Source organism: Centropristis striata, chromosome 9 (genome assembly GCF_030273125.1).
Source record: "Centropristis striata isolate RG_2023a ecotype Rhode Island chromosome 9, C.striata_1.0, whole genome shotgun sequence".
Taxonomy (NCBI): Eukaryota; Metazoa; Chordata; class Actinopteri; order Perciformes; family Serranidae; genus Centropristis; species Centropristis striata.
In genome coordinates this window covers 33,498,819-33,511,932 of record NC_081525.1, presented here as the reverse complement: position 1 = coordinate 33,511,932, position 13,114 = coordinate 33,498,819, and positions in this window count along the sequence as shown.

Here is a 13,114-nt window from a genome sequence, read left to right as displayed (position 1 = left end):
TGTTAATGTTTACAGGGTGAGCATGTTAGCATGATGCTGTTAGCGTTTAGCTCAAAGCACTACTCTGTCAAAGAACAGCCTCACAGAGTTACTGTTAGTGTTGCTCTCATTTTATGACAAGAATTACAATAAGTGTCCTCATGTTTTATTCTGACAGGATGAAATAGTCCTTATACATGAGAAGCCGCCACTGCCAAAATTGAATACATCAATCCTGACACATACACACACACACACACACACACACTCATATACATACTCACATGCACACACATGCATATTCACACTCATAAACCCACATATTGCCATGTTAATATGCATAGATATTGGCCACTGTATTCTTTCTCTTTCTCCTCCATCACTTCAAACATCTCTTCTCGTCTTGTGGGATCAAAAGTTCGATCATCAAAAGACAGAATCATATCCAGTAATCTCCTTCCTATAAAATGTAACCATACGATTCATGTCTCACACCTTGGATTCATATTACAGTGGCTCTTTCTGCTGGTGTGATGGCATTAATAGATATCCTGTAATACCAATCAATCACCTCAACACGCGGACATTGCACAGGCTGAACTAATCACTGCACTGCACTACAGGAAGCTCTCTGAAGCACACGCTGGACCGAGCACCCAGTTGGGCGCTTGGTAGCAGAGTGCTCCCTGTACGCTCCTGGGCTGTCACCCCGCCTCGTGCTCCTCCTCTGCCTGCCGCTGGTGATGGATGACCTGTGAGGAATGATGAATCGGCTCCTGTCAGGTCCCCAACACATCCTCATCTGGGATTCAGCCATAAGGAGAGAAGAGCGTTGCCATTTTTCTACATTGTACTTTAAAATACATGGCCCATATTCCCTGGGGCGAGATGATGATTAACACACAGTGCGATGTGTTTGAGATTATGTAGTCGCTCCTAACTTATATTGTACTGTTGTAGTAGTAGTAATAATAATAATAATAATAATAATAATAAGAGATGTTTTCAGACAAAATAACTTTTTCATAGTTCAACCCTTTTTCACCGCTTTTTATTGCATCCACACCGCATGAACTACTCCTATTTCCTATGAGGCGCGCAAGAGGAAGTTTCTTCACAATATATTAGATCGATTAATTGGACAACGATATGATATTTGCCAATATAAAAAAGCCCACCACTGTACGACTTTGATTCGGTTTGAGCCAGTTAGTGATATGAGAAGATATCATAGGCCATTTAACACAACCTGTTAATTTCCTCGTTTGTGATTAATAAAGTATATTAATCTATTTATATCAACTCACAAAAAACAACTGAAATATGATTTTACCATTTTATTTCTAAAGTTCTTCCAGACATTTGAATGAAAAACAATAGACTTTTCTGAATACAGAGAATAAAAAAGACCTGTTCACTATATAGTGACACATTGCATTTAAGTGCAAAGGTTTTTTTTGTTAACTTAAAGAGCCTGTGATGATCTTTCAATTAGGGAAACAACTTCTCAAAACAAAATGGGGAGATTGTCAAAATAAAAGCATATATTGAGACGAAATTATGCATCGATGCAGTTCGGTTGTTCACCGTTGAAACGATATTTATGGATCTTTATTGATGCATCGTCACCAGGAGGAGAGTGGACAGCTCTGAAGATGGCAGGCAGGCTAGTTAGCTAGATAGCTTGTCTGTCTTTGGAGCAGCCATCCAGTAGTTGTGTAGTCTCCTGGCAGTGGGGAGTGAGGTGCACTAGCACAACTAATTCTTGCCTAATTTTTGCTCTGACTAACATGAAATTCATTTCGTCATAAGGAAGTGGGCGTGGTTTCATCTGTGAAAACAACAGATAGACCTAAAGTGCTTTACAGTAGAGTGCACAGTAAGAATGTTACAATATTAATGTAGGATTAGTTTTTTCTTTGTGATGATGGTGGTATGGATAACAAATTACTTTAGAGTGAGTATCAAACCATAGATGCATTTTATGGCATTTTTAATTTCCCATCTGCCTACTGTACTGATTTATCTATAGTTTCTTTGTCATGTGTTGCACTTGTGTAGTTTCCTTTTTATTTGGATTTAAGTTACTACAACTGTGGATGGCATTTTCCATATGTACAAAGCAGCACGCTCTTGCTTATGAAATTGACTTTCGAAATAGTAATATTGAGAAACAGATGACAAGCCCCGTCATTTATCACTGAGCATTACGTTTGATGAGCATTACTTATTTCATGTTTTTGACATTCTTGTTTTCAGTTGCTGTGTCCCAAAGTCAAGGATCCTTCCTTCGGAGTCGGGTCCTCTGGAGGCGAGGCCAGAGTCCTTCCTTTCACTGGTGTAACACACAAATGGGACAGCCTTCAGCATGCAGCTGTGTGTCATTGCGTAATTGGATGTCCTGCTTAAATTCAGCACCGCAATTTCAAAATCAGTTCACGACATGGATGTGGCTTTGGCATTGGCACTCTGACACATATTTGTGAAAGATGCTTTAAGGTTGAATCTCCACGATTTAGCAAGTAAAAGCCACAAAGTGCATTAAGCCTGAATATTCAACTGATCCTGGCTGAATTTGGCCACTACTTACTTTCATAAAAGCAGCGGAGCATATTTATCATTTATTTTAGAGAACAATAACAGTTATTTATAAATAACAATAATGGATAATAGCAGACTTTCGGCCCCTGTAAACACAATAAAGAAATGTATAACTTTCTGAATGGCATAGCAGCTTATTAACTTTGCACATAGTATATCATCATCTGATGCATATATGAATTAACTTTTGCGACTGAGACAGCTGTAATTAACTTAACTGGCAGTTAATCAAGATGATATTTATTATCTTTTAGCTAAATATTGTGGCATTTGTTTGTGCATATGTTTTGCTTGACTTTGAAGACAAGTTTTGTAAGTTGTGTGATAACAAATATTCAGTGTAAACTAAAAATACTTATATATTTAAATTCATATTGCGCCGCCGCGTCGCTGTTTCTTCGCTCGCCATTTTTAAATCTCCGTGCGCAAGGCTTCATGGGTACTCGGGGCGCACAGAGGATACACACATGCATCCTTGGACTTTGGACAGAAGGAGGACTCTGTCCTCTGGAGGATCCTGGACATTGGGACAGTCATTCAGCGGATGTTGATGATGTAATATCCTTCAAATTCAGCAGTTTGAGGATCTTTCCTTGACATTGGGACACAGCTATTGTGTTGTGATATTTTTGTCTTGTTCATTTAGAAGAATAGAAGAAAAATACCTTAAAAGACAGTGGGGTAACTGACTCATCATCAGTTACAGAATAGAAACAAGAACATAATTTAATTGTTGTTTAGGTAGTGCTACACTTTGATATATTGTATTATATAAAATATAAGTCACTGCTCAGCCCACAGCTGGCAGTAAGCGCTGGTTTTACTGTTTGAACTTCACACTCATTGCTTTCCTCACTCATTTCATCACGTTTTCTTCATTTCCTGTGTGCAGCAAGCAGATGGATCTGAGTTTGAGTTAAGGCCTGAGTGTTATCTCTGCGGAGTGAGAAAGAGGCTTCCTGGTAGCTTCAAAGCCAGCACATTTTGAGCTCCTTCAGACCAAAAAAAAAAAAGAAGCCTATCTGCTATCGTGAACACAGTTTCTCACTGAGGCGGTCAGTTGGATTTATGAGAGTCAGCAGCACAGATGTTTTGTGTTTGTGCGGAGAGATCAGGTTAACGCCCCACGCTGATACGGTGCAAGCGGCGAGATCGATAAGCTGTGGGTCGGTACTTAGATATCCACAGAGAGAAGGAGAGTGAGACATGTGGCGAGGAAGTCTTACTTCACACAAATCTCAGTGCGAGTGCAAACAGAAGCAGACGGAAACCATTCCCTCTCTCCTGCGTGCCCCGGTCCAGATTACTTCCTGGAGGTTCACTAGAATTTCAATCATGCCCCCCCTCCTCTTTCCTCCCTCACTCTCGTGCATCTGGCAAACGCCAGTCGATATTTATATTCATAACAAACAATGAGTCCAAGCGGAAAAGAGGGAATGATATAGAATAAGTCAGGCAGCGCGGCTCAGGAGGCAGATACAACGCTGTAACAGCCACCCTGTGATGAGCTGCTGGCAAGATATCGGACTTCCCTCGTAAACCTCCTCCAGCAGGCTGAATGGAAGAAAGCCCCCCAACAGTCTGCTCAGCCCTCTGCATCATCCTTACAGCAGCACGGCCAATTACAAACCAGATGTGGAAAAAGCCCGGGGATCAGGCCTCCCTGATTGAAGCAGATCAGCATCTCACGTTTGATTCTGGCTCTGTTCTGCTCAGTGCATGTGAGGCCCACCATCCTGTCCTCAGGGTGCACTCTTTTAGTCAAAAACAAGTTACAATAGACATCAACAGATGAAAAAAAAAAAATGAGTCTGCTGAATGGGATGATCACCAAATTTAATGCCTATAATTTTAAACAAGCTGGCTGATTGTATATACTGTATAAAATATACTTATTTGCTTTTTACATTACTGTTCTTTTTATCTTTGTGCATATACATATGTTTTATTTAATATATTTTATTCTTTTTTCTGAATATTATGGGTATATAATTTATTTATGTTACATTTTAGTTTATTTTTAATGTTAAAGGGTTTTTTTCTTCCTCTTTTGCTGAGGGAGTTTTTTTTAATGTTTGTTTTGTCTGTTTGTTGAAAATGAGCAAAATTCCAATAAATAAACTAAAACAAAAATATTTTTTTGAGGGACAAAAAAAAATCAAACTCTCACCGCCTTGACTCCTGTTTCTCTCTCGCCACCTGAACAACTTAAACCTGGCTGGCAATCAGTCAGCAATCAGGCCAATCTGGCCGGCAAACAACCAAAACAAACAGCAGGAGGGTGAGCGATGGTCGCACAACGCTCCCGTAGGCCCGGTGTGACCTCCGAGCGAGGCGGCCTCATGACTGATTGGTGTTTAAGCCCAATCACAGTCAGCACACTTCCTACTCCTGTGGGCCAGCTAAATGGCTCTATTCTCTCTGTCAAACCCCCATTTCTCTCTCTCTCTCTCTCTCTCTCTCTCTCTCCCTTTTAGCTCTCTCTTTCTCTCTCCCCCTCCGGAGTCTCTGACACCCCCCCTTCAGTCTGTCTGTCTGGGCCGGAGGGAGGCACCGTGGGAGTTTAATTGCCTCGTATTTCCATGAAGCCAAGTTCATTACATTAACAGCTCCGGCCCACGCTGCATACTTCTAACCTGCTGCAATTTGTTTTTGTATTTATTAGGCTGGCAGTAGAGGCAGCTTCCCGCTCAGCTGGGTGAGGGAGAAGGTCAGGGGAGCTCGGCAGGCACAGGCATCCATTGTGATGCACCAGCCGGGCGGATGAAAACATGACAGGGAGGTGCAGGCGAGGAACGCAAGGCCTGCTCGCTCCAGGAGAAATCAGGGTCGCTCTGGTGAGGATGCATAACGCGAAGGAGCGATGAGGGGAAGGTCAGCGGCAGTGTTGACTCAAAAGTGTAAACATCGCCGTTGGAGGGAACTTTCAGAATACATTTTCACAGATATAAGGAGGTGAGCACAGGAGAGAAAACCTTCATCATAAACAAAAAACATTGGCTTCCTTTATATATTATCAGCCACAAAATGACTGTATTATTTGGTGTTTCATTCAGGATAAAGGGGTGTGCTGAATGTCTGATTTTACACAGCTTGCTTGGTTCCTTCCAGTAAATCATGATATATAATACTATACATATTTTGGTTTAAATATTAGCCAATTAATAATACCCTGCTGGTGAATATTGGCCCATTTCAGGCACTAGTGGTCAAAAACACGACTCCAAATGAAAGATAATGTCTGTGTGTCTGCTGGATGTTTAAATAAGCAGCTGTTTCCCAACAAGTTTGCCATTACAACTTTATAAGGTGATAATATGTCAGTGTTGTGTTAACAGCTTGAGCGGTTGCCCCCAAACGGCTCCAAATTTATTGGATATATAAAAATTAACACGTGTTGTGCCTCCTCTAAAAGTTTTTTTTTTTTTTGTCTAGCTGCTATAAAAACAGTAACAGGAAATGCCAAAAATAATACAAACCAGGGCAGAGAAATTTAGAAGAGCAGGTGCTCAAAGTAAAACAAAAAGGGCACATTGAATAATATTATAAAACTTTACAAAACTGTCAAACTCTTGTTTTAATAGTGAGACTACTTGTAGTTCTTGATAGTGTTTATAATTATGATTATTGTAAAAACTGAAAATCTCCAATTCAAGCCGATTCAACTCAGTTGATTATGAAAGTAACTAAACACGCCATGATATCATGAATGAACAGGTTACAGAATTAATATTGTGGATAAAAAGCATACAATTCTTTACCTCAACTCAAAACCAGCACATCCTGTTCGCTGGTCTGCCCTTTTGTGGCATAAAAGATACAGTATGCCAAATATGGGATAACCTAAAATATTAGTACCCAGCACCTGTTACAGTGACTGAATCATGTTGTGGTGTTCAGTCAGCTGTTGATCTGTGTGAGTGAACTCTAGTGAAGTTTAATAGGTCAGTATCTGTTATAAAACCATGCGTTTGATACATGAATCGATAGTTTTTAATCTGGACGGAACCTTAAATCTGCTTTTTGTGTTCAGTCTTTTCAGTATTTGTTACTGATTTGTACCTCTCAATCAATCAATCAGACTTTATTTGTACTGCACTATTCATACGAGAGATGTAACACAAAGTGCTTTACATAAGAATGGAGAAAGTAATAATAATAATAACAACAACAAAACATAGAAACAAGCAAACACCCTCCACCCTGACCATCCATCCCATTAAAACAAAGCACAATCTGAGGAAGCTCCATCTCAATGTCGAGCAGTGAGGAAACACTGGCAGGTTGGAAAATTTTTGGATTTCATTTAAATCAGTTATTGGATTACTCACTTTTGTATCAGTGCCTCTTTATCTGAGTTGAGTTTAGAGACTATTGATCTGGTGCAGGGAGGTAAATAAGTGTTACATTACCATATCAGCAGCAACACAACAACTTCAGCATTATACTAGCATCAACCGGTGCACAGCGAGGAGTTAAACTCAGGTGAGTGTCAGAAGAAGCAGCAGTCAGGACGAGATTATGTTGCATAATGCAGATCTGAAGGTGACGCTGAAACTATAAATAAAACGTCGTAATCAATAACACAAACTCACCATGTAAACGATCCCGCTGTGTGTCTGCAGCTGCACGTTAGCATAACGGAGGTCACGTCACATGATGACCTTTCACCTGCCGCAGGTCATCATGTGACGTAAACTAACCGACGGCGGTCAGGAGATTTTATTTACAGCTAAATTATTAATATATTTTTAAATGTCCTTAATTATGCGTGCCACCAGCAGGCCTAAAGTAAATTATTTTTAAAAATTTAAAAAAAACAAAACAAAAAAATCAAAAAATAAATAAACTTGATAAAAGAGCAGTAAAAGGCAGGTGCTCAGGCAGTCTCAGGCGCCCCCTCTGCATGCACCAGATACAAACTATATGCACAATGTGAACACAAGGTAAACTAAAATAATAAAGCTCTGGAAACTAAATTTTGACCCAGGTCCCCACTAAAAAACTGGACTACAAATGATCTGATATTATGCGACCCACTTCAATTTATATTGCAAATAAAACAGCATTTAATCAAACTACTGAAGAGCACATGACCTTCAGTGAACCCGGGACACTAAGGCCTCTCACAGTATGGGGAAATGGGAAGACAGACAGGAAAGCATTAGACAAGACCCTGCTTACATTCCCAGCATTATGTAGAAAGTGATTGCCACACACACACAAACAGGCACACCCTTGTCTCCATTCATGAATTTCTCTCTGTTCCGCCCACTAAATGTACAGTTCACACAGTACGAACATGTGTTCCTCTTTCACAAGGCCGGAGTTCCCAGTTTGCCCCACATGCTGCGGCGACATGTTTGTAAAGCATTAGAGAAAGTGCACAGATTCAAAAATAAACTGAGAAATTTTTGAATTGCAAAAGTGCGAATTTACCGCAAATCCCTCGTGTGCATCGATTCAGAGACAATATGTACTCTCTTACTCTTGTGCAACGACTGTGATGATACTGTCAGAAAACCACCAGCTAATCTAAAGCAGCAGCACAGAACTGGATCCACTCAAACCCTCCCAGGAGTCATGGAGAGGAGACAGAAAGAGAGGAGTGGAATATGAGTAGAAACTAAAGGATATACTGTAAGACGCCGAAGGAAGTGGACAGTAAGACAATAGAGGGAGAAAAGAGAGAGAGCTCCGCTGGCCAGCATGAGTGAGCGTCTCTGAAAGTGGATATGAAGGCGGATGAGCCACGCCAACCGCCTCTGACCGCATTAAACAAAACCTAATGGAACGGCTGGCTCCAAGAGGCCTCGTCATCCATTATCTGACTGTTGCCCCTCGCAACCAAATAGGCTCATGGTCTCGGTGGCTGCAGCTCAGCTGTCATACACTATGCTCTCCCCTTTTCTTTGTCTTATTTCCACTGGCCCTAATGAAAATGATTGGTAAATCAATTCCCTCGATACGTAAAGAAGCCAGGGTAATATTGCTTCTACCAGGCCTGTGGCCACAAATCAACTTTAAATCAGCAGGAGAGGAAAAAGAAAAGGAAAAGGATGGTCATATTTAACATTGAGAGGCATCCATCGTCTCAGATCCATCATTACCAGGTCCTGTTGAGAGAACAAACACAGCTCAGACTCTCACACAGTTCAAGCACTCACAAATACATGTTTTATCTTGCAGGTTTCTTTGAATTGACTCATAGAAAAGATTTGTAAAATGAATATATGTTATTATATAATGTCCAATATTAAGGGGAGACCATACAGGTGAATGTGTTTTTCTTTTTTACTTATAGATATCACCATGAAACTTCCCCAGTTTGTTACTTACATTATTAAATTTTTTCTCAGTACAAGTTTTCTGACATTTTACATTTAGGTATGCAAATTAGGTGTGAAATATGTGGTTAATTTGCATATATTTCCAGGACAGAAATCTGAACATACTGGTTATTTTATTCTATTAATATATTAGATTCAACGTTTTTTTACATAAGGAAATTGAAATATCCCCTTTTATCATTTTTATATATCAGAAAATACTGTCAAAAGACATTTTAAAAAAATCCATTTTCTACATGTTTTTAGGAACAAAATGTTAAATAAATCAGGGTATAAATGATATATAGACAAACAACTCTGTAAAAACCTTCAGAATAAAGTTAGGAATAAAACTGGTCTGTAAGTGTAGCTGAAGTTGGGATTTATGGCTCAGAGCATGAGAAAAAACTCATTTTGAGAAAACAGCCTTTAAAGATTTCATACATTCTTAATGGAAATGATTATTTGAAGACAAAATATTCTATCTAATTCATAGTAATAACAATATAGAACATCTAAAATACATAATTGTGCAGGAGAGAACAAAATATAGTTAAATATTCATCTAAATGTTTGTTTTGGAGGGTTTCTTTCCACTACTCTGAAAGAAGACATGTTATTGGAGAAAAATAGCCCAAAACCTCAAAATTGCCCAGTGCATGAAAAAACAGTTTTTACCTTAATCATCATATTGACCAAAGTGGTAAGAAACTCAATACATTTACCCAGGCCCTGTTTTAAAGTTCACATTTTAGGTATTAGTGCTTCACATGAGCCTTTCCCATTTATAATGCTCCACTACGTTTTATTTGGCAGCTGTAGTTCCTTGTTTCTTTACAGCAGTGCAGTCTGCTCCTGAAGAGCTACTGCCCTGCATGTTTTAGTAGTCTCCCTGCTCTAACACACCTGATTTGAATGATCTGCTCGTTATCAAAATCAGCTGAAGCCTGTCAAGGGCTTGGTAACGAGCTGGGAATTAGAATCAGGTGTGCTAGAGTAGGCAGAGATCTGAAACATGCAGGGCAGTCTCTCCAGAAGCATTACACATTCAGATTTTATACACAAAACAATAAGATGAGCTTATATAGACATGATCATTAACACAAAACTACCCCGACTAGATAAAATTAGCTCTAATTCAACCAGCTACAAAATGAAATATTAAAATATGAAACACTGCTTATACATAAATACATCATAAATAATAACCAAGTGATGTACTATATAAAAATATAACAATGTCCAGAATTAGTAATTTTCCTTTAGATGCTTTAAGTACATTTTGCTGATAACATTTGCACACTTTCAACCACAAAATGACTGCACTATCTGGTGCTGTTTCATGGCCATGAAACAAACGATCATTTCATTCAGGATATATGGGAGTGCTGAATGTCTGGTTTTACACAGCTTGCTTAAATACTTCCAATAAATCAGGATATATTCTGTTATAGATATTTTGGTTTAAATATCATCCTATTAAGAATACCGTGCTGGTGAATACTGGCCCATTTCCGTGAAACACGACACCTTTTTACTGAAGAAAAATTTAAATGTGTTTCTACATGATGATGTATTTTTAAGAAAGCAAAAGATCTGAATACTTCACCAATTCTACCAATCAATAATCAGTAAATTCTACCAATCAATAATCATTAAATTGTTTATTTTTCACAATTCTGTTGTTTGACATTTTTTTTTGTATTTTTATGTATTTATTTATTTAAGGCCTTACTGTATTTTTATTTGCTCAATCATATGCTTTTGTCTTTCTGATCTCTTATTTATCTTGATGTATGTTTTGATATTTCATGTTTATTAAAAAAAAAAAAAGCAAGCATCACCCTGTTCAGATACTTGTGTGAATAATGCTTGACAATAAATATATATGAAATAAAATAAACATGGTTTTAATTAGAGCAAACGTATAATGTCTTTCACAAAAAAAAGTAGTGAACTATTGTGAATTTACACTTTAACAACAGTCAGAGAGTCTCCTCTGATCGGCCTTCATATCAAGGACGCCCTCGCTCATTCTCAGATCTTTCCATTAGGCAGGACCTTGTTGTTTTCATGCTTCTGCTCATTAACAAGGGGATTAGAGCGGCTGGTGTTTTAAGGAGTGAATGACTCAGAAGACCTGCTCCATAGGTCTTGGTTAGAAAGACCGCCATTGTGTGCTGACAGTGGTGAAGTCTGCGAGGAGACTTCATGCCAGAAATCACTCCCTCTTACAGTATATGTTTGGTATTCTGTGATTATGACCTTGTCGTCGGGCGGTTTCTGCACTTCAGTGTGGCCAGTGTTTGAGCAACCTTCCAGTGTGGTGAGAAAATGACAGCATCCTCTGAGAATGGGAAGGGGAGCAATAAACCCGAGGGGGAGCTACTTACATAGGCATGCTACACAGAAATTGCTTACTTACTGCTAGGTAGCTAATCTCTCGTTAATCCACGGTACTTACCCACACACACACTGACTGCACCTTTTGTGTGGTCGTACAGAGAAGGTGTTTTTCTGTGGCCGGGGGTCAGGAGCAAAGGCTGGTCTGATTCAAGACATTCCCAGGGAGCACTGGAAAGAAATGAGGACACTGAACAGCTCATGCATTGTGTGTGTGTGTATGAGTGTGTAAGTCTGTGTGCCTTTGAGTCTTCACTGCAGTGTGCACACAGTCCATGTTTGGAAAAAAATGTTTTTTTGTTTTTGGACAAGGCGACATCAAGTTGAAAATGTGACCTCGTGCATTTTTGCTGAGCCACTGTGTCGGGTGATCCTGTGATAATAAGGATGTTTTGAGGAATTACATTCATATGACTCATGCCACCGTCCACACAAGAACGTTATTTTCCTCTTGAAACAATTGTTCTTTTCTACTCCTTCTTCTTCCGTCTTTATGTTCTGCAGTATGTTTCCCTTCGCCCAGACAGACGGCGGGTCATGTGAGCGGATCTCCAAATGATAATTCCTCTGTAATGTGAAATCATTACAATGAGTTTCAACGTCCACAGCAAATTGGTTTTGTGCTTTGTTTGCTGCTTGCCCTGCTCTCACCAGCCCGGGCATGGATTACTCATACAAGAGGAAATAATGACGCCAAGGTCCATTAAGTGGGATGGCAGGACATCATATCAGCATTAATCTGCCACTTAGCAGAGCAGCCTCAGGAGGGAGAAGAGAGAGAATATGATTTTCAGCTCCTCCCAGCTGGACTCAGGCTTTTAATTTTTATTACTGTTTTTTTTCTATTATATAAAACTTTGCTCAAAAGTTCTGGTTGAAATGAATTGATTTTGCTGACCCCATGACCAGGCCAAATTCTCTGTTTCTTTTTATAACCCCGTTACGTTTCCCTTAAAGTCACAGTGAAGGGTTTTAATCTGATTGGATGAATTTGTTCTGGTCTATAGGCCAAACAAGGACAAGTGAGTCATCAAAAATATTTGACTCACACAGGGAGAGAAAGAAATTGTCAAATGTGTGTCCACATATGTAACTTTATACTTCTACTCCACTACATTTTAGAGGTTAATATTGTACTTTTTTCTCCACTACATTTAGCCGACAGCTTTAGTTACTTTTCAGGTCAAGATTTAACATGGAAAAATAAGATCAATTTAAAATGGTCCATTCTGCATAACAAGTACTTTGACTTTTGATACTTTAAGTACATTTTGATGCTGATACATTTGCACTTTTACTGAAGTAAAAGTTGAATACTTTTTTATTTGAGGACTATTACTTGCAGTGGAGTAATTCTGCAGTGTTGTATTACTACGTAAAGGTAAAGGACGTGAATACCACATACTACCATGCAACGTACAGTACTGATGGAAAGCAGGTGTGGAAATAGTCCCCTAGGGTAATGATCGACTTATATTTCAAAATTTAGGCCTGGGCTCACTGTCAGATCATGTGATGGACAACAGTAGGACACAGAACAGGACAGCAGAACCACTTTAAGTGAAGTTAGCTACAAATGTCATTTATAGTTCATAAAATAAAAATAACCTAGCCATCAGTGTTGTTTCAAGCGCCCTTCTTTCTTCAGTGCACACTCTCCTTTTTGCAGCATTAACATTATACGAATGAGAAGTGCTTTGATATTGTGTGGAGAAAAAACATGACTTATTTGATGGATTTATCTCTGATACACTTAAGTTTACATTAGTGATGCTCAATTTATAGCCTGATAGGGCGCCAGT